Raw genomic sequence first — 18747 nt, 5'->3', positions numbered from 1 at the left:
CCGTGAGATGCTCCTGCTTCATTGACCCGTAGATCATTTTGAGGGGTTATGCAAAACAAGTAGACAAACTAAGTAGGCACAATTTATATTATAGAAAATTTTATTTTAATTCTTAAAAAAAATATGAGTTTTAGACTATAACTTTGTGTAAAATTCAAATCTAATTTTAGTCCCTGCTATATTTAATCATCTCATTTATTAAGGCTTTTTTTATTGGCTACCCCACATAATGGTGAATACACCCCACATTAAAATTTAATATTAAATAATTTATATACCCTAATATGCAATGCCAATTTCAACCTCATATATTTTTTAAAAATAAAATAAAATTCTAAATACACCACAAATCACTTTTAACATGTACATCTGAATATTATTTATCTTCTTTAACTCTCAAAACCGTTCTCACCCTCTATTGTCGAACGAAACCTTAACTAATTAAACTACAAAGAGACATCGGTAAAACTAGAAAGAGCTCAAATGGGTATTGAAAGGGCGGTGTTCGATCAAATAAGCTTAAGTGTTATTTTGAAAGGTTAATCTTAGTTTACTACCCTGAAATTTTTGGGTTTTCAACATTTGGTACATCATGTTTTTTTTGTCCTAGAGTGGTACTTAAAGTTATAATTTTGGGACATTTTCATACATCCGTTAAGTTTTCCGTCAGAATCTCTGTTAGTGGATGATGTAATGCCCACATGGACAATACTGGGCAGCACGTGGATATTAAAAAATTCAAAAAAGAAAAAAAAAATTGGGCCTATTCCTACCCACCCCTACACCCACCTAGCCATCCCTCCCTTCTCCGTTCTCTCCTCTGTGTCTCTTTCCATGGCCGCTGCCCACCCCACCCACCCATTCGCTTCTCATTGTGGGAGCAAAATCGGGCGAATGTGTGGTTGCATTCGATGAGGGCTGGTGGTTTTAAGGAGTTGCAGATCTGGGAGTTGTGAGGGGAGGGAGAGCCAAGAAGGAAGCTCTTATTCGATATGGCTGAGTTTGGGTTGAGCGCAGAGGAGAGAATAAAGAAGGGAGGGAAGGCTAGGTGGGAGGGGGGTTGGGTAGAATAGGCCCCATATTTTCTTTTTAAATTTTAATTCTTATTTTTTAAAATTTTAATTTGTTTTTTAATTTTTTTTAATATCCTTGTGGCGCCTAGTCATTGTCCATGTGGGCGCAAAGTCATCAGTTAACAAAGATTTTAACAGAAAACTTAACGGATATATGAAAATGTCCCAGAATTATGACTTTAGGTACCACTTTGGGACAAAAAAAAAAACATGATGTACCAAATGTTGAAAACCAAGAAACTTTATGGTAGTAAACTGAGATTAACCCTATTTCGAAATACTGTAACTCTCAAAGAATGAGTAGTGTTTGGTTTGATTTAGAGGGAAACGTTGGTGACTTTGAAGAGCTTCTATAAGACAATATTGAACATAATTTGTTGCAAAAAATTGTGGTTGAAGTTTGCCCCTGTGAGATGAAAATAATGTGGAGAACTTTCATATTGCTTTGAAGAATCTGACTAAAAGACAAAGTGAAGAATTTGCAGCCTAAGATTTCAAATGATCATGTTGTGCATGTGGCATAATCGTGATATAAGTGACTAGACATTACAAGAAAAATGGCCTTTGGACACAAAATTAGGTGTTTGTTTCTGTTTAAACACCAATAGGATGGAAAGTGCTCATTCCGTAATGGGCACCATGTGTTGTGCCCAATGTTAAGAGAAATGGACATAATCACATTATTGGGCACAAAACCATGATTTTTGTGCCTTTAATGTTAGAAATGGAAATTTTTTATTAATTTGCAATGACACCATAAATGTAAAGAAGTTTTAACGAAAAGTTAACGGTAATGTTTATTTTAACCAAAAACCATATTTTTACATTAAAAAGTCAATCCTGATACTATTCACTTTACCCTTTATTTTGTCTTTATCATTAATACTCAAATTTTTCAAGCCATTTTTATTAATTTTCTTTAAATGTAGTCATACCCTATAATTTAATATATTTAATGTAAAGGTCGATTTTTTGTGCCCTTTGTTTAAAATAATGTTTTAAACGAAATGAGAAACCCACTTTCCTCAATCTTCCCGCCTGTCTCTCTCCTCGTTTCCTTCCTTCCGCCTCTTTCTGTGTTTCCCCCGTTCAAACCCAGCCTCTCCTCTCTCTCGTTCTCCCTTCCCCAATCGAACCGAGCCTCTCTTCAACCCCAGGCTCTCTCTCTCTCTCTCTTTATCTTTTCCCCAAATTTTTCTATTTCCTTCTCTCTCTCTCGCCTCTCATCTCAATTCTCAACTCCAGTTCACATCTCACGCAGAAACAGAATTTGGAAATCCTTCCCCGTCAAAGCTCACACACTGTAATCGTTGGGTCTCAACTTAAGTTTCAAGTCGAGTTCACATATTCTCAGACTCTGCAAATCTTTCTCCTTCACACAGAATCTGCAAATCAGTCGGCCTCAACTCTTATCTCATCCCCAGTTCCCCTTCAATTCAGTGCCTGCATAATGTGATTCCTTCCTCTCCACTCCGTTCCAGGTAAAATGGTAAGAACTTAGAACTTGTATTGGTTAATTTAGTTAATAATTTGTGATTAATTTTAAGGTTCGGATTAGGGTTCGTTTGAAACAAAAGGGAAACTGAGCTTTTTTATCTTTTTGGTTATAATCAAAAGGGGATTTGATCTGGTTCAGATTCAAACAAACCCATTTTTGCCTCTTTCATCTCTGCCTTTCTCAGACTCCGCCGATGGATGCCGTTTGTCAGCTAGACAACCACCGCATCACGGACTCCTCTCGGATCTAGGCTTTCCTTAGTTATTTTTCTATTATTTTTGTGTATTTGTTTTAACAACTTTTGTGTGTGTGTGTGTGTGTTTTTTTTCCCTGTATTTCATCCTGCAGGAAACTCAACGTCTCCTCAAGGAACCTTATAAGTGATTCACTTTTTTCTCACTAATTATTTGGAGCTTGAATTGAGATTGTGCTTAAATTCGTTTAATTTCTCTACAAGTTTGTTTTATAAAGAAATCAAAGAAATGTGAGTTTGATAGTTGGTTTTAGGCTTTAGATGTAATATAAATATGCTAATTTTGTTGGAGTCTAATTGATGGAACTCTGCAGGAGAGTGTGAAGCCTTTCTCATCTAATTTGGATTGAAAATTGTTCTACATTGGAAGACAGCATTTAATTTCTGAAGTGAATCAAGCGGTAATTGCAGGTTACAATGTGTGCACTACCATTGGGCTTGTTCCAATGATGTCAAGGCCTTGCGTAAATTTTCCTTGTAGTGTGGTATTCCCTATAGCAGTATGTCTTGTTCTTGAATTTTTTTTATCTGCAAGGGCTCATATTTTTGGTCTTGAATGATAATGTGATATTTATCATTTATACAGCTCGTTACAAAATCAAATTTGTGATTTTCATTATTCCTAAGCTACATATTGGCTGTTAAATTCTTTAGATAACTTGTTGGTTGAAATTCTTTAGATAACTCATTGGTGGACTACTAAAAAAAGGTATCTGGCACTCGACCCACAATGGAAGCTCACCTGAATAGTTCTCAGGTACAAATGTGGATCTACAATGTTGTAATTAACTTATAGGTACTCTGTGGAATGAGATAAATGGAGTGAGGTTTCTTACAACTTGCTAATTTATACTTGAGAAATAAAAGTCCCACATAAGGTATTTCGAGCCTTACATGAAATATAAGTAGGTTTTACTCATGATATTTAGTTTTCTATCTTTTGTATTAGTATCCTAACAGTGCTTAATAAACACAGTTAATGAAATGATTAAAAGCGTGTTAATATTTTGTGAAGTTTCAGAGTCTAAATTTCAAAAGAAAGAAAAGAACGAACATTATGCATGTATGAGTTTGGACTTTGGATAATATCCATTACGCAACATTTGATGCTTTCTTTTTTCTCAAACTAGTGTGTTATTTGAATTATGGCCTTTTTTTTTACTCTCATGGCTCGTCAAATCGGAAGGATGTTGAACGGGAAAGAACCAAAGGTTTGGAGTTTGATCCACCTTTTCTTTAATAATCAAATTTCTGAGAGTTGCAATTCTCTTAGGACTAAGAATTTGTTCCGTTCGTTTGAGTGATTACTTTTCTATGTTTTAGCGGTAATATCAAGTGGACTTAACCAATTGATAACACATGAAGCTGAGGTGAAATTAAGAACTAGGTATTCATTATCACAATCTTGTATTCTTATTTTTCATAATAGGCTTAGGTAATAAATCGATTATAAGTTCTGCCAGCTGTAAACATTGAACCATACCGATTTAACACATTATTTTGATGCTAGTACATGCTAGTGCATTATTTTAAGGTTCCAAAGCTATTTGAGCATGTCTGCATGATTTTGGATATGCAACTTATCCTTATATGAGTTACTTGTTATCTGCATTGGTGATTGATGAGATTTCTATTTTTGTGAATTGTGCTAGATTGTTAATGGCCCTGAAGTTTTGGGCAAGTTTGTTGGTGAAACTGAGAAAAATGTTAGGGGATCTATTTGCTGATGCTGAGAATGATCAAATGGCTCACGGTAAGGAAAAAATAAATGTCAATTGCACTTAGGTTGGTTTTTCAATAATTGCTAATGTCATTATGTCCTTAATTCCCTAGGAGACTAGAGTGGTTTGCATGTGATAATCTTGATGAAATGGATGTTATTTGTAAAGGTATAACTATTTCTTACTCCATGCTTTATACTAAGATTCCTTAGAGCAACTCCAGCGTTGGAGCCCTCCCCCCAGGCTATGCACTATTCAATCCACCTAATGAATAGTAACTGCCCTTAATGAATAGTAATAGCCCTGGCAATAGTATTTGCATCTCCACCGTTACACTTCAATAGCCCTGGCAATAGGCAATAAAATATTAGTATTTTTTTTATTTATAAAATAATACAAAATAATTTTAATTGTAATATCGGATAAGATTTTTAATCGTTCTTGTTGCGCTACGTGTCATTATCCGAAGTATTATTAAATAATACAAAATAATTTTATTTGTAATTTCGGATAAGATTTTTAATCGTTGTCGTTGCGCCACTTGTCATAAAATCCGAAAAGACAATTATTGGGGATGGATTTCCGATAAATTTTTTAACCGTACTCGTTATGCCACGTGTCATTATCCGAAAATACAATTATTGGTGATGGATTTCTGATAAGATTATTAACCAATCACGTCGCGCCACGTGTCATAATATGTTCACAATCTTTGAGGATAGATTTCCATCAGATTTTTAACGAATGACGGCATGCCACGTGTCATAATCTGTTCACAATCTTTGAGGATAGATTTCCATCAGATTTGTAACGAATGACGACATGCCACGTGGCATTATGTACAATCTAATCCTTTCTGAATCCTCCATATAATCCACCATCCATCCTCACAAATCTCACACCAATTTTCTGAAGATCTCTATCATTATTCATAGTTTCTGCTTTCTTATTCACAAAAATCTGTATCATTATTTATAGTTTCTGTTTCTTTCTTACAATGTCTTCTTCTTCCTCAAGGATGATGTGGGAACTCGATCAAGAAGAGGAAGAATTGTTTAACCAATCAGAAGCAATGTTCAATCACCAGGGGGCAAAAAAATGAGAGGGAAGAGGATGAGGAGTGTAGAAGGAGAGATGATGAAGTAAGAATGGGCAAAGCCTCACATTCCCGTCAAGTCGTCCAAGCTATGGCTCAAATCTGCAGGCCCAGCCATTCCGGAAACCTCGATAGAAGCAGGTAACGACGAGGTATGGAACTCTTGGATGATTATTTTGTTCCTAATAGTGCATTCCCTGATACGTACTTTAGACGTCGTTTTAGAATGGAACGACATTTATTCAACAAAATCATGATTGCTGTTTGCAACCATGATTCTTACTTTGTGCAAAAGAAAGATGCTTTTGGTGCTATGGGTCTACTGCCTGAGCAAAAAATTACTGTTGCCTTGTGGATGTTTGCATATGGAGCATCTGCAGACCAAGTGGATGAGATAACGAGGATGGGGAAATCAACCATTCTTGAGTCCCTGATGAGGTTTTGCGGAGCAATCGAATCTATCTACACCGCTGAGTACCTCCGCAAACCTACAAACATGGACTTGAAACGGCTGTTGAAGAAGGCCGAGATGCGTGGTTTTCCTGGGATGATTGGAAGCATTGATTGTATGCACTGGACGTGGAAAAACTGTCCAAGTGCATGGCAAGGCGCTTATGGGGACAGAAAAGGAGCAAAAAGTATCATTCTGGAGGCGGTGACATCTTTTGATACATGGATTTGGCAAGTCTTTTTCGGGGTCCCGGGAGCTCAAAATGACTTCAAAGTCCTTGCCCAATCCCCAGTGTTCAACGATGTCCTGCAAGGAAAGGCACCAAAAGTCACGTATGAGGTCAACAGACGTATGTACGACGGGCCATACTACCTAGCTGACGGCATTTACCCGCGATGGTCAACATTTGTCAAAACAGTGCCACGTCCGCGAAGTGCAAAGGAAAAACACTTTGCAAGCTATCAAGAGGGGTGCAGGAAGGATGTGGAGCGTTGTTTCGGTATCCTCCAAGCTCGTTGGGCGATCGTCAGGGATGCTGCCAGATTGTTTGATGTAGAGTCGCTTCGATCCATCATGATGACGTGCATCATTTTTCACAACATGATTGTGGAAGATGAGTACGATTATGAAGCCGTTGATAAATATAAGCCAGACACGATGAACAATTCAAGAACACGTATATATTGTGCTTATGACGCCACCGATGAGCCCGTGCAACATGAGCCATTACAAAGGGATAAACGTTACAATGAAAGGCTCATTCAACGATATACTGCATTTCAAATGCCAGACATGCACAATGCTCGACAAATTGACTTGATAGAGCACTAGTGGGCATTGAAACAAGCTGAAGATAATGAAGTTCATTTAGTGTGTTTTTTTGAATTTGGTATGTTTATATTATTTTATTTGGTGTGTTTTATTATTTGGTATGTTTATGTAATTTTTTTAGTGAGTTTTTAATTATTCGGTATGCTTATGTAATTTTATTTGGTGTGTTTTTGTCATTTCAATAAATATTCTCTTAGTATAAATAACTTACCAAATTAATTTGAATAAATATTCAATAAATTGGAAACAACATAAATAATACAAACAATAAATAATAAATTACAACCCAAAGTGATTGGAAAATTATGGGCTCAGATTACAAAAAGTACTCTATTCATCATCACTTAACCAATTTGTGGTGCTAGGATGATCTTCTCTTGTGGTGCTAGGACCATCCTGGCTTGCTATCGCTTCTCTTGCACGCCTCCTTCGCACCATGTCCGCTTTCTTTGACTTCCAAAAAAATTTAGAATTTGGAGAATTCCCTTCTAAAGGCGTGTTCATAATCTCATGATCTCGTTGAGCCCGTCTTTCTTCTCTAACATGTTCCCTTTCTTGCCTAAGTAGCTCTCTTTCTCTCATTAGCCTGAAATTCTCTCTCAATAGCTGTAGCTTTTGCGTCCTCTCTAGCCTTATCAGCCTCATATTTCGCTAGTTCCCTTGCCAAAGTCAATTCACCTTGGCGAGTAAGTTCTTCTATGAACTTTGCATAATCATTCTTGGAAGCACTCCCTTTTCTCTTTGAAGCCTTCTTACCTTGAGGCCTAATTGGATAACGGGTCGAACCCGACGCTTGTTCAGGGAGGGGCGTTTCAGACACTTCTTCTGCATCATCTTCATGAACATGCGAGACATGATCAGGTGTAGAGTGTAGAGGGATGATGTTCATGTGCACTTCTAGACCGACTGACACAACTCTAAATTTAGGACAATCTTTGACAATATTCCAACATTCCCACCGGTTGAATAATTTATTTTTGCTTTTGGTTTTGGCAGCGTACCAAGCTTGTGCTTGAAGTTCCTACACAATGAAAATAAGTAACAAATAAATAATACAAATAAATAATTATAATGAAAATAAGGAACAAATAAATAATACAAACAACATGATTATAATGTAAGTAGGTAACAAATAAATAATACAAACAAATAATTATAATGTAAATTTGGGTATCAAATAAATAATATATTGTTACCTGATCCGAGTAATTTTCCCCACTTCGAATATTACTACTAGCTTGTGCCAAGGCTTCTCTCCGCGTACTAAACGATTGGCTAAGTAATTTCCAACGACTAGACATCGATTCTTTGGTTCTTTTCCCACCAATTTTCTCAAGATAATTGGTATGAATAAGACTCCACATTTCTCGCAACTGCATCTCATTACCCGTAAGCGAATTATGAGTAACTTCAACCCAGCTAGTACACAACGTAACATCTTCAATAAGCGACCAATTCGTACCTGCACCAGTGGCCATTTTGTTGAAAAAAAAATGGATTCAAACTTTGAGACAAAGAAAGGAATGTGATTGAAAGTAGTTGAGAAAATATGAAATTGTTGTGTAAGGTAGATGATAATGAGAAGGTATTTATAGAAAAGTAAAACAATTTTTTTCAGATTTTTTCAAATTTTTCAGATTTTTTCAGACTTTTCAGATTTTTTTTTTGAATTTTTTTGAATTTTTTACAATTTTTAAAATTTTTTTATTCAATTAATTAATCTCTGCCTTGGATATAAAAAAATTTGAATTCCAACACTCCAGATTGTGCCACGTGTCACAACGGTAACTTTTCTTAATTTTAAAACTATTTTTTCTTTTATTTTTTTTATTTATAAAGCATATTAATATCCACAGTTGATCTCAGATCGAACGGTGGATATTAAATAAGACTTTTTTATTTTTTTTTACCGTTGAGATCGAACGGTTGAAATTAAATAACCGTTGAGATTGAATGGACCGTGGGAAGCCACGTGGCTTCCCAACGGTAACTGAAAAAGTTTTTTTTTTTTTTTTTTTTTTTTTTTTTTTTTTTTTTCTGATTTTGTGTCGACGACGCACCCCCACGCGCGAGTGGGGTGCACGCGCCTGACACAAAAAAAAAATAAATAATGCCTGACGTCAACGCTGACGTCACATGGCCTCAGGTTCTCGGGCTGGCAATTCTCCACGGGCCCGGAGCTCGAGCCTCCACCTTCACTCGGGCTTGCCCACGCTGGAGCTGATCCACCAGGCCTCGGGCCCCTGTTCTGTCCCTGTCCCTCGAGCATTTGCCCATGCTGGGCTTGCTCTTATAGGCAAGAAGGGAATGTGGTTAAGTTACATTGCATGAAGAACTTGGGTCCTAACGACTGCAGTAGGGGAGGATAGGATTCTGAAGAAGGGCTTGGTTGTAAATATGTGGGATTTATTGTAAATAATTAAAATACATGTATATTGTGGGATTTATTGATTTTATGAAAATTTAGAATAATTTTTTTTGTTTCAATTTTTTTGTATTTTTCAAATTGAACCTATTGGGCACGATTTGAAATTTGTGCGCATGAGTGTCTGTCATCTGACATGTTGTCAGAATTAAGGCACAAATAGGCTATTACAAGCATAAATGTCTGCGCTTTGCTGCAGGTTTTAGGAACAACATTTAAAACAATACTATTAACATATAAATAAGTTTTATACAACAATGTTTGCATGTACATTATTTGAGAAGGTAAATTACCAACATATTACAATGATCAAAAGATCAACATTTTCTTATTTCATTGTTTTCTGCTCATCTTCATCTTCATGATGTTGAGGTTTATGATTTCAGCTAGTTTCTACAAAGTTTGAAAGAAAAAAAAAAAAGAGTTGTTAGTGTGGACACATAGGGAAATAAAAGGGGGACATATAAGCAAAACTGAGATAGAGTTCATTTGTGATCCTGAAGGTGCTAACGATTTTTTTTTTCCCTTTATTATCATATGTTGTGGTTAATTTCATGAAAAAACCATATATAAAGGAATCATGTGCAAACAATGCAACATATAGAGTATTAAAAGGCGGATGGGGAACATGTGAAGTCTAAGAGCAAAAACATATAAATGAGCAACATGTAAGGAATGTTAAAATAGAGAAGACATCGATGTACAAGGTTGTAATGGAGAAGGGCATATTATGTGGAATAATATCCTAGAAGATGGTGGCCTGAAGAACCAAATTGTCTTATAGCATACTTCTCAATAGTTTTAAAAATGGATTGGATTCCTATATTTCAGGAATTGGCACTTTAAGATAAGACAGTAGTATTTAGAAATAAATGATCAGATACATACATATTCCTATGTGTGAAGGGCTCGGACTCTTACCTTAGTACTAAACCTGCCTATTGGTAAAAAGATAAAACAAAATACCCGTACATGATATTTTCTTCGTTGCTTCAATCTAAAGAGGAAGGCTTATCATAAGCTTCAGGTATCTGTAAAAAAAAAGGGTAAGTATATGAATTCTCAAAATAAAATTGAAATCGAAATTCTTATTTCTAAAAGAAATTGAAGACAAATTAAGATTAGATTATAAATTGAACATATATTAAGAGTAAAATCAACACTCGTTTCTCAGGAACTAAATTATTGTGTATCAACGCTTCTTCTCATCTAGGATTAGTTCCATATTTTTAACAAAGAAATGTGCTGCAGATTGTTGCTTTAAAAAATAAAAGTAAACTTCAATTGAAATGTATATATTATCTTCAATCATTTGTAACCATATAGAGGTATTGAAGGAATGATACACACTGAAAGCTCATATGCTTTGTAAAAACAACATAAATTCACTTGGGATTTACTGTTAACTGTTAAGCCAAGCTACTAAGAAATTGGAACTTATTTTATAAAATAATTAACCTTTTTCAGGTTGAAGCAGTTCCAATCCTGGGGTTGGTGACCTCGAGCATTATGGCAACTCTTCTGTTCTCATCATAAAAAACGGCTCCTTTTTATAAAGAGATTATCATCAAAGCATTGCTGCTCAACACCCAAATCATCAAATATGAGACAAAACAAATTCTAATGTTTAAAAGGAATTCCACGAAATAAATAATGTCTTTATCAAATCTTTAATTCATTACAGTAAAACCCAAAAATCTAAAAAGTTTAATTAACCTTACATGACCACTCATGAGGAAGGTCAAGGCAGCAAAACCCAACAAACCCAAAATATTCAAATAAATCCCACACAAAAAAATCCATTTGAAAAAACCTACAAACAAAATAATTCACTACTTTTTTATAAGAATTCGAACGGAGCTATAGAACATACCAATTTGAAGCGAGAAACCTCGGTGAAAATAGTTGAGGAAGGCACGTTGATCTCAAGAAGCAGAGAAAATTAGGGATTTTTTCCTGGCTCCAAATCATCCTTAGACGCCGTTACTCTTTCCAAACAAAAAACAACCAAATTGGGGATTTTTTGGGTGAAGAAAAAAGAGAAAATTAAAAGAATGATCCTTTAATGTACACATGCATTAAAGATGTATTGCTCCGATAAAGATAATGAAGAAGAATGATCCTTTAATGTTAAGCTTACTGCTCGTGGAAGATCTCCTCAAGAATTCTGCCACCAACTTTAACCATATAAGAAAATATGGTTGGACAGAATTGCATAAGGAAAATAAGTCAGGAAAGTGAATTTGTAAGGAGCTCAAAGGCATTCGATTTGGTCATTTACATACAGCAATAGCAAAAAATACAAAAAACTATACCATCTCGCTTCGATCATCTCCTGCAGGTTCTGAAAGACCACTTGGTTCGCTAGGTGGCCGGGCACAATGAGAGTTTGGAATTGGTGGAGGGCATGGAGCGATTTTCTTAACTTCCCTGCTGCAGACAAACATCAAAACCCACAACCAAGTTCACCAAAAATGCACAGAAAAAATACGACTACCAAACTCACAAATTAATCGAAGTACTCTTCAAAATCTAGAAGGAAAAAAAAAACTAAATCTCACATAAAAATATAAAAAAAAACCCATAAGTTTAATGACGGATCCTCTAAAACTCTGAAATTTAGACGAAATTTTTTACAAAAGCATGAAAAATTATTAACATTCAATTATATTAAATCACTATGGGGAATTAATTTGGTTTGTTTCAATTAGAGTATGAAAAATTTACTAAAATTCAATTGTGCAAATTTACACTTCTAAACACATAATATTCAAATAAAGAAAAATTTGAATAAAAAGGTACTGACATTTCAACGCCCATAGCTTGGATAAAATGGAATTCTCAGAAACTCATGGAAAATCCTCAATGAAATACTTCCAAAAGACGAAAAGTATACAATTTTAAACAGAAAAAAAGGTACGAAAAATGCCTTAACAAATCGATGAAGCTGGATCATCACAGCATCTTCTCTTTCCTTTATCCTCATACTCTCTACCCATGTTCATGCCAGTACAATGCTCAAACACAACCTAAATTAATTCAAAGGAAATATGCAGAACCCAAGCGAAATTAATGAATTCAAATAATTATTCCGTTCCTCTGCACAACTCAAATTAATTCGAAGGTTTTTCATACCTCGGGGAAGAGCACCGTCTCCTAATTTGGGTTGTGCAGATTGGTAAAAGTGATTGGGGAGGAATAGCAGAAGAGTCCACTGTCTCTCAAGCTCTTCCCTCCACCTATTCCCATTAAAAAAATTTTAATTAAAAATTTGAAGAAAAAACTTAACAGAAAATCACTAATCTGTTCAATAACTTTGGAATCTTTTGTTATTTTGCTGAAGAAAAAAAGGTGGAAACTTTACCTAAGGAACTGAAAGAGGTTGTGATGAGAGCAAGGCAGATGGTGCTGGAGAAACTATGGAGGGAAAAAATCAGAACCGATAGGATTGAATAAATCAGTCGGAAAACTCAAGATGTGATCAACCTGTTGTATCCACACAAAAACCAAACAAATTAATCCCAAAACCCGAACATTCCAAATCCCAATCCCCTAACATTCCAAATCCCAATCTCAATAACAAACAATCACACAAAAAAATCGTCAATTAGATTCGATAGCATACCATTTCCTCAAGATCGGTTGGAGACCAGAAAACCTTAACATTTTCTGGGCTTGAGATTATATTCGAATCGACACCAGATGCATTGGTTTTCAACGATAAGGCGGAAGCAAAAGCTGAGAAAGAGGAGATGAGTAAAGTGACACGCGTCCCACTCAACACGCGTCACTATGCTAAGCCTGCCAGGTGACACAACCATTACTGTAGAAAGAAGTCTTGTGAAGAGCCACTTGTGTTTCTGAGGCAGGAGTCCAGAGACTTCTATTGGACACCGAGGGCCAAAATCGTCATTTTACTGTGTAAAAGACCAAAAAAGCAAGACTTGAAGAGCAATTGAAGGGCAAAATTGGAAGAACACTGATAAATGAACAGTAAAAAGGACACAAAGGGAATTAACTGAAAAGTTAGACGTTTGGTATATACTAGATAATAATGCTCGCGCGTTGCTGCGGGATTACAAATTGCAGGAATAATTATGTTTGAACGACTACCAAAGTTTAATCTAATATAATCAGCTGATTTTTTATTTTCAGCTATATGAACACATGTTGGAAAAAATAATAATTAGAGTATGTATAAACATAATTACTTGGTGAATTACTAAATCATGAGATAATGAAGGGTTTGCAATTAGATACAACCAAACCCATTAGGCCAAAATGCTAAAACAATACTAAAAATACAAACCAGAGTTTTTAAATTTGATAAAAAAAAAACGATTAACATCAGAAACAACGAACAACACATTCGAGTATATTTTGTAAATATGATGTTCTCCTTAAGTCTTAACTAAGACAGCATTTTCAACTGCAAACAAACTCAATCAATGAATACCAAGGGATAGAAAAAACCTTGCAATCCTTGTCTGCAACTTTGGTGGAGATGTAGTTGTGTCAGCTACAAAGATTGGAAATGCATCAAACAAAATAAATAGCAAACTTAGTTATAAGCCTTGAGCTTTATCCAAGCTAAACAACAGTCAAAATTTAGGCACTCCAAAAAATGACAGAAAAATTAATGAGAGTAACATAATTTACACCAATAAACTACCATTGAATTTTAAGTTTGGAATGACTTTTCTCCATATTCTCCAAATCATTAAAACAATCTTATTTACATCATGTGAAAATCTATTTACAACCCTAAAAAGTGTTTTAACTACAGCATAACAAAAGCGTTTTGCAAGAATCTTAGTAGGAATTAACCAATTGAACTAATAAATGTATCTCTAAGTTTCCAAAAGTGTTTAAATTGAAACTAACATATCGATGACTTAGGTTTCAAAGTGCACTATAAAATTGATTAATTTAAACAGAACAATCTCAGCAAAGCAAACATTTTTATATCCTCCAGAAATTTATCTGTTCTGTTACCTACCAAAGCTAATTTGTTCCAAAAGATTGAAAGCAAATGGTTTTCAACTTTGAAATCCCACAGCATCAGTAGATTAAAGAAAGAGTTTCTCCAAAATCACAATAACAAAATTTGAACAGAAAATCTATTTATAAATCCAAATTACACTTTTAAAAACTTCGGCAGTTGCTGTTGTTTGTTTCATTTTGGTTTTGGTTTCGGTTTCGGTTTCGATCCACATCAAATATTTCATTCATTTAATTGGAGGTTCGCACATAATTAGGTCAATTAATTTCATCTTATGAAGTCACTTTTGGGATTATGAATGTGAAGGTATTTTGATTAAATTTTAATTGCACTCTTGCAGTGGTTGCAAAGAGAAACAAAAGAGCTCTCTATGAAACTCTTGACAAACTGATCATATTTCTAAGACCCTGTCAAGAATCACTTAGTTGAGAACTCCATTGCTCAAATAAGAACATAAATTACGTACTTATCAGTTTCAAACAATTATAGTCATATAAATTCTTTTTCTTGGTCAATGTAGTTTTTGTTTTTTTTAACTTCAAAAAACTTGAAAGGGAAGGGCAATCATATTGCCTGTAAAGCAACTATCTGAATGTTCATATGATTTTCTATCTTTATGCAATAGGATTTCCACGTATTATCATGAGTGTCTTGGGTGAACCACCATTCTAGACCAACCAAAGCATCAATTTATTATATTAACGTTTCATAACCATCATTTATCATGATATTATCAAATTGACTTAACCTCTATTTAGATAAATATTATCATGATTCAGCAACATCCCTAAACTTTCAAAAACCCAAATAGAAACAAAAGCATTGGTGTAAATTAACTATCTAACTGAAGAAATCAAAACAAAAGTATATACCTCAAAATGTCAAGCAGCCAAATTCTTCCTCCAACGACCCAAAATTCTGAAAATTCCATGAAAAAGGTAAACCCATTAGCAATTCATAGACTTTATAATAGCTAAAAAATGGGACAATGGTAAAGACGTGGTGAGAACCATCCCTCTTTTTGCTTATGTATTTGAAAATATATTTTATAAGCAGTTTATAGAGTCATTTTGATCATGTTGCATGTAAATGCCTTTCCACAGAGTTTAAAAAATATGGCAGTTTATGGTATCAGTTGAATAACACGGTTGAAAGATTTAAAACGGATACATTCAATTTTTATGTCAAACTATAACATATAGCTAAAGATGTTGGGTCTATATACCCATATCAATCATGTGCTAATTAAAAGTTTATCAATGTAAATAGATGATTTCAATCATGTGATAATATAGTTTGCTTCAACCTAAATGCATGTGCATGCAGATGTTTGTTAATGCATCTCTAAGTAGATGGTTAATCAATTCAAAAGACTATTCTGTCAATTTGCTACTGAACTTTATGATCACTGTCGCTTAAATTATTTTAATTAGCCAATTTACTCACTCTCCGTTAAATTTCTATACACTCCATCCATGTCAGTGTTAAAATTTTGCAGCAGCTCCAATTACTTGTGCAAAATGCCCAAAAATTTTCTGCAAACAAAAGATTCAAGTGTTAGACAATCGGTATGAGATAACCACGATGAAGTGTAAAGAAGAAAGTCAATTGGCATATCCGTAAAATAGCATGGTCAAAATCAGCAAGATTGTTAAAGTTATTGGCTGAATTGAGTGTAATTGTACATGTAAAGTGAATGATTTCATGTGCAACTGTTTTTCAGCGAGGTTTAAGTAATCAGGCTTTAGAAAAATATTATTCCAAAAATTTCAACAAACATAATTAATTTGGTGATTAGCAATAGCCTGCATTGATAGAAACACAACTTGAATTCCAATGTCATGATGATTCAGTTCCCATATGCAATTGTGATTCTTATATCATCTATACTGCAAAATTTGATCAAAATAAGATGAAGATTAATCCAGCCGGTTTCTTCACTCCTATAACGGAAGATCAAAATACCTACATCAGCACTACATAAGTCCTCTAATTTGTATGGAAAACTTGTATTTAACCAACCTACTCTTTTCAAATGGAATTTGGTGTATAAAAAAAATGAGAAAATCAAAAACTTTGCAGCAGAAATATAAAAAAAATAAATTAAAAAAAAACCTCACCATGTATTAAGACTTTAATTCCAATTGCCAATTCAAGATCCCTAGCTTTTGATCCATCATGGTCATACTCATAAAACCTTGAACATGAAACCAAAATCATTACTTTGACAAATAAATATAACCAACAACAAAACAACTAAATTTTCAAATGCCAAAACTTACCAGCTGAGTTACTGAACACCACGATATCGGGTCTACCTCATCTCTCTTCCTCTTATGCTCCAACGCAGTTGAAATCCTGACCATTTCCACCCATCAAAACATAGAAATAATTAGATTTCATTTTTGCGTTTACGGAATCAATCAGATATCAATCAAACTAAAAAGGATACAACAAAGCAAAGATTCTTTGGTTCTCACACATTGTCCCTGTCGAATCATCCCATGAAAAGCCGGCTTTTGTGGCGATGGTGCTCTTTTCTTCCACACTATTGGAATACCATCTCATACTTGGCTTGCAAATTATTCTTCTCCATCTCCTTCGCATGTATCTTTTCCTCCAGTTTAGTATAGAACCGCCCAAAGTAATTGTAAACGTTACTTCGCTAACAGATTAGCACACTGCAAAGGAAAAAATCAGAAAGATGCAAATGCAGAAACAACAACTCAAAAATTCAATATCCATTTTCCCTTCTGATGCTATTTTTAAGAAAACTATCATCTCCCTCAACAGATTTATTCATGAGATAATTTAAAAAATAAAATAACTTTCACCATTAACTGTGAATATCCTCATAGGGTAACGATTCTCAAAATTAATCCCTACCTACCTCCCATCCAGGATTAAACTTAGTTTTCCAAAAACAAATTATACTGATTGATTAGTAGTTAGGAGCAATATGGGCATATGCAATAACACACTCATAATTTGTGAGTTTTATGTAAATGATCCATTAATTTTCTATCTTAACAGTTAAAACAAAAGAAAAGCTAAAATATATTTACTCAGATTGATCAAATTGCTTAGTCTAATTCCCAAACTATGTAATGTCATGATCATCTTATACAATTATCATGGAACAAACCACAACCAAATTGGTGGATTTTAATTTAAAAACAAAGGTCAAACATATGGTAAAAATTACACTATGTATGGACATTGCATTAAAAACAAAAAACAAAAAGAATGGATCACTTACCGTCCAGTTGATATTGGACTCTCTCATTACACTAATAAGGCCTTCTTTGTACTGCAAAGATAATAAACAAAGCTTAAGTCAACCAAACTTGAGGCAAAATAAGAAATAAATCATAATTATAAAAATAAAAAACAAAAAAAAAGTCGATAAAAATTTGATCAAGTGAACAGAAGATGATCTTACAATGCCATACCCTATGATCAATGATAATTTGATACAGTGCTGCATGTGGAAATTCCTCAGCCATCTACTGAAGACTGAATCTGTGAAAAAATAAGCTGCAGAAGAATAGTAAACCGAGCATAAGTTGAAAAAGAAAACTTGGTTGCAAATTACCAGATAGTTAAAAGTAAACTCATAACCAGGCCGTCTGCAAATGAACTAACTTTTCTCAATTGATTGAAGGCATAGTCTAGTGTCTGATTGATAGTAGACAGTCTGCATTGACATCATAATCAGACTACAAATTCAAATTCAAAACACAAAAGGCAAATTAAACACAGAATTCACAACGCAAAATGATGCTTTCCAAAACCAATGTGTTATAACCCCACAATATTGACATATAATCTGTATTTGCGTGTAATCACAACATACCAAAAGGTACTAAAGAAAATCTCCACAAACATATCCAAGAAAAGATGTTTTTTTTTCTTTCTCAATTTCCTTCCCCAGTTATTTTTATTATTAATTCAATAGAAAACAAATCTTCTCAAAAGAAAAGAAGGTGGGCAGTGCAGTGGATAAGATATCAACTCAGCTAAGAAAACTATAATTGAATTCACTTACCCAGTCCATCAACTGATATCGCGAAACTACTTATCCATGAGTTCTAAAGAAATTGACACCCGTAATGATGCCCAGAAGTGTACCTGATGCAGAATAAACCAGGCTTGGAAAATCAGAAACCCGATCAGTTTCTTATTTTTTAAGATGTAAAAGAATTCACATGTTTATAACTATTGTTGTATGAAAAATAAACATGTTCAAAATATAATTAATGGGATTAAAAACTAATGAATGATACTAATATGGCAGACTCAGATATCAAAGCTTGTGATTTTAATGAAAAATTAAGCTGGTTCACTATCTGTTTAGGGAGCAGTCCAACTCATAGAGTTTGCTAACAAACAGCGAC

General features: G+C 34.4%; 1 long non-coding RNA gene across 3 annotated transcripts in view; it reads left to right on the top strand.

Annotated features, from left to right (window-relative positions):
- Positions 1–2117: 2117 nt before the first annotated feature.
- Positions 2118–18747, top strand: part of LOC125472382 — a 28358-nt gene continuing 11728 nt past the window's right edge. Inside the window, exons 1-5 of one of the 3 annotated variants that reach the window (XR_007254326.1) lie at positions 2118–2562; positions 3139–3309; positions 3505–3581; positions 4477–4577; positions 10816–12235. This is a non-coding gene — a long non-coding RNA (uncharacterized LOC125472382). Of the gene's footprint in view, positions 2563–3138; positions 3325–3504; positions 3582–4476; positions 4702–10815; positions 12236–18747 lie in introns of those variants that run through there. The other 2 variants (XR_007254327.1, XR_007254328.1) reach the window with 2 other exon arrangements.

This window comes from the organism of the source record quoted next, unplaced genomic scaffold (assembly GCF_019419815.1).
Source record: "Pyrus x bretschneideri cultivar Hongxiangsu unplaced genomic scaffold, Pyrus_bretschneideri_v1 Contig11, whole genome shotgun sequence".
NCBI classification, from domain to species: Eukaryota; Viridiplantae; Streptophyta; class Magnoliopsida; order Rosales; family Rosaceae; genus Pyrus; species Pyrus x bretschneideri.
This window is presented reverse-complemented; position numbering and strand designations above follow the sequence as displayed.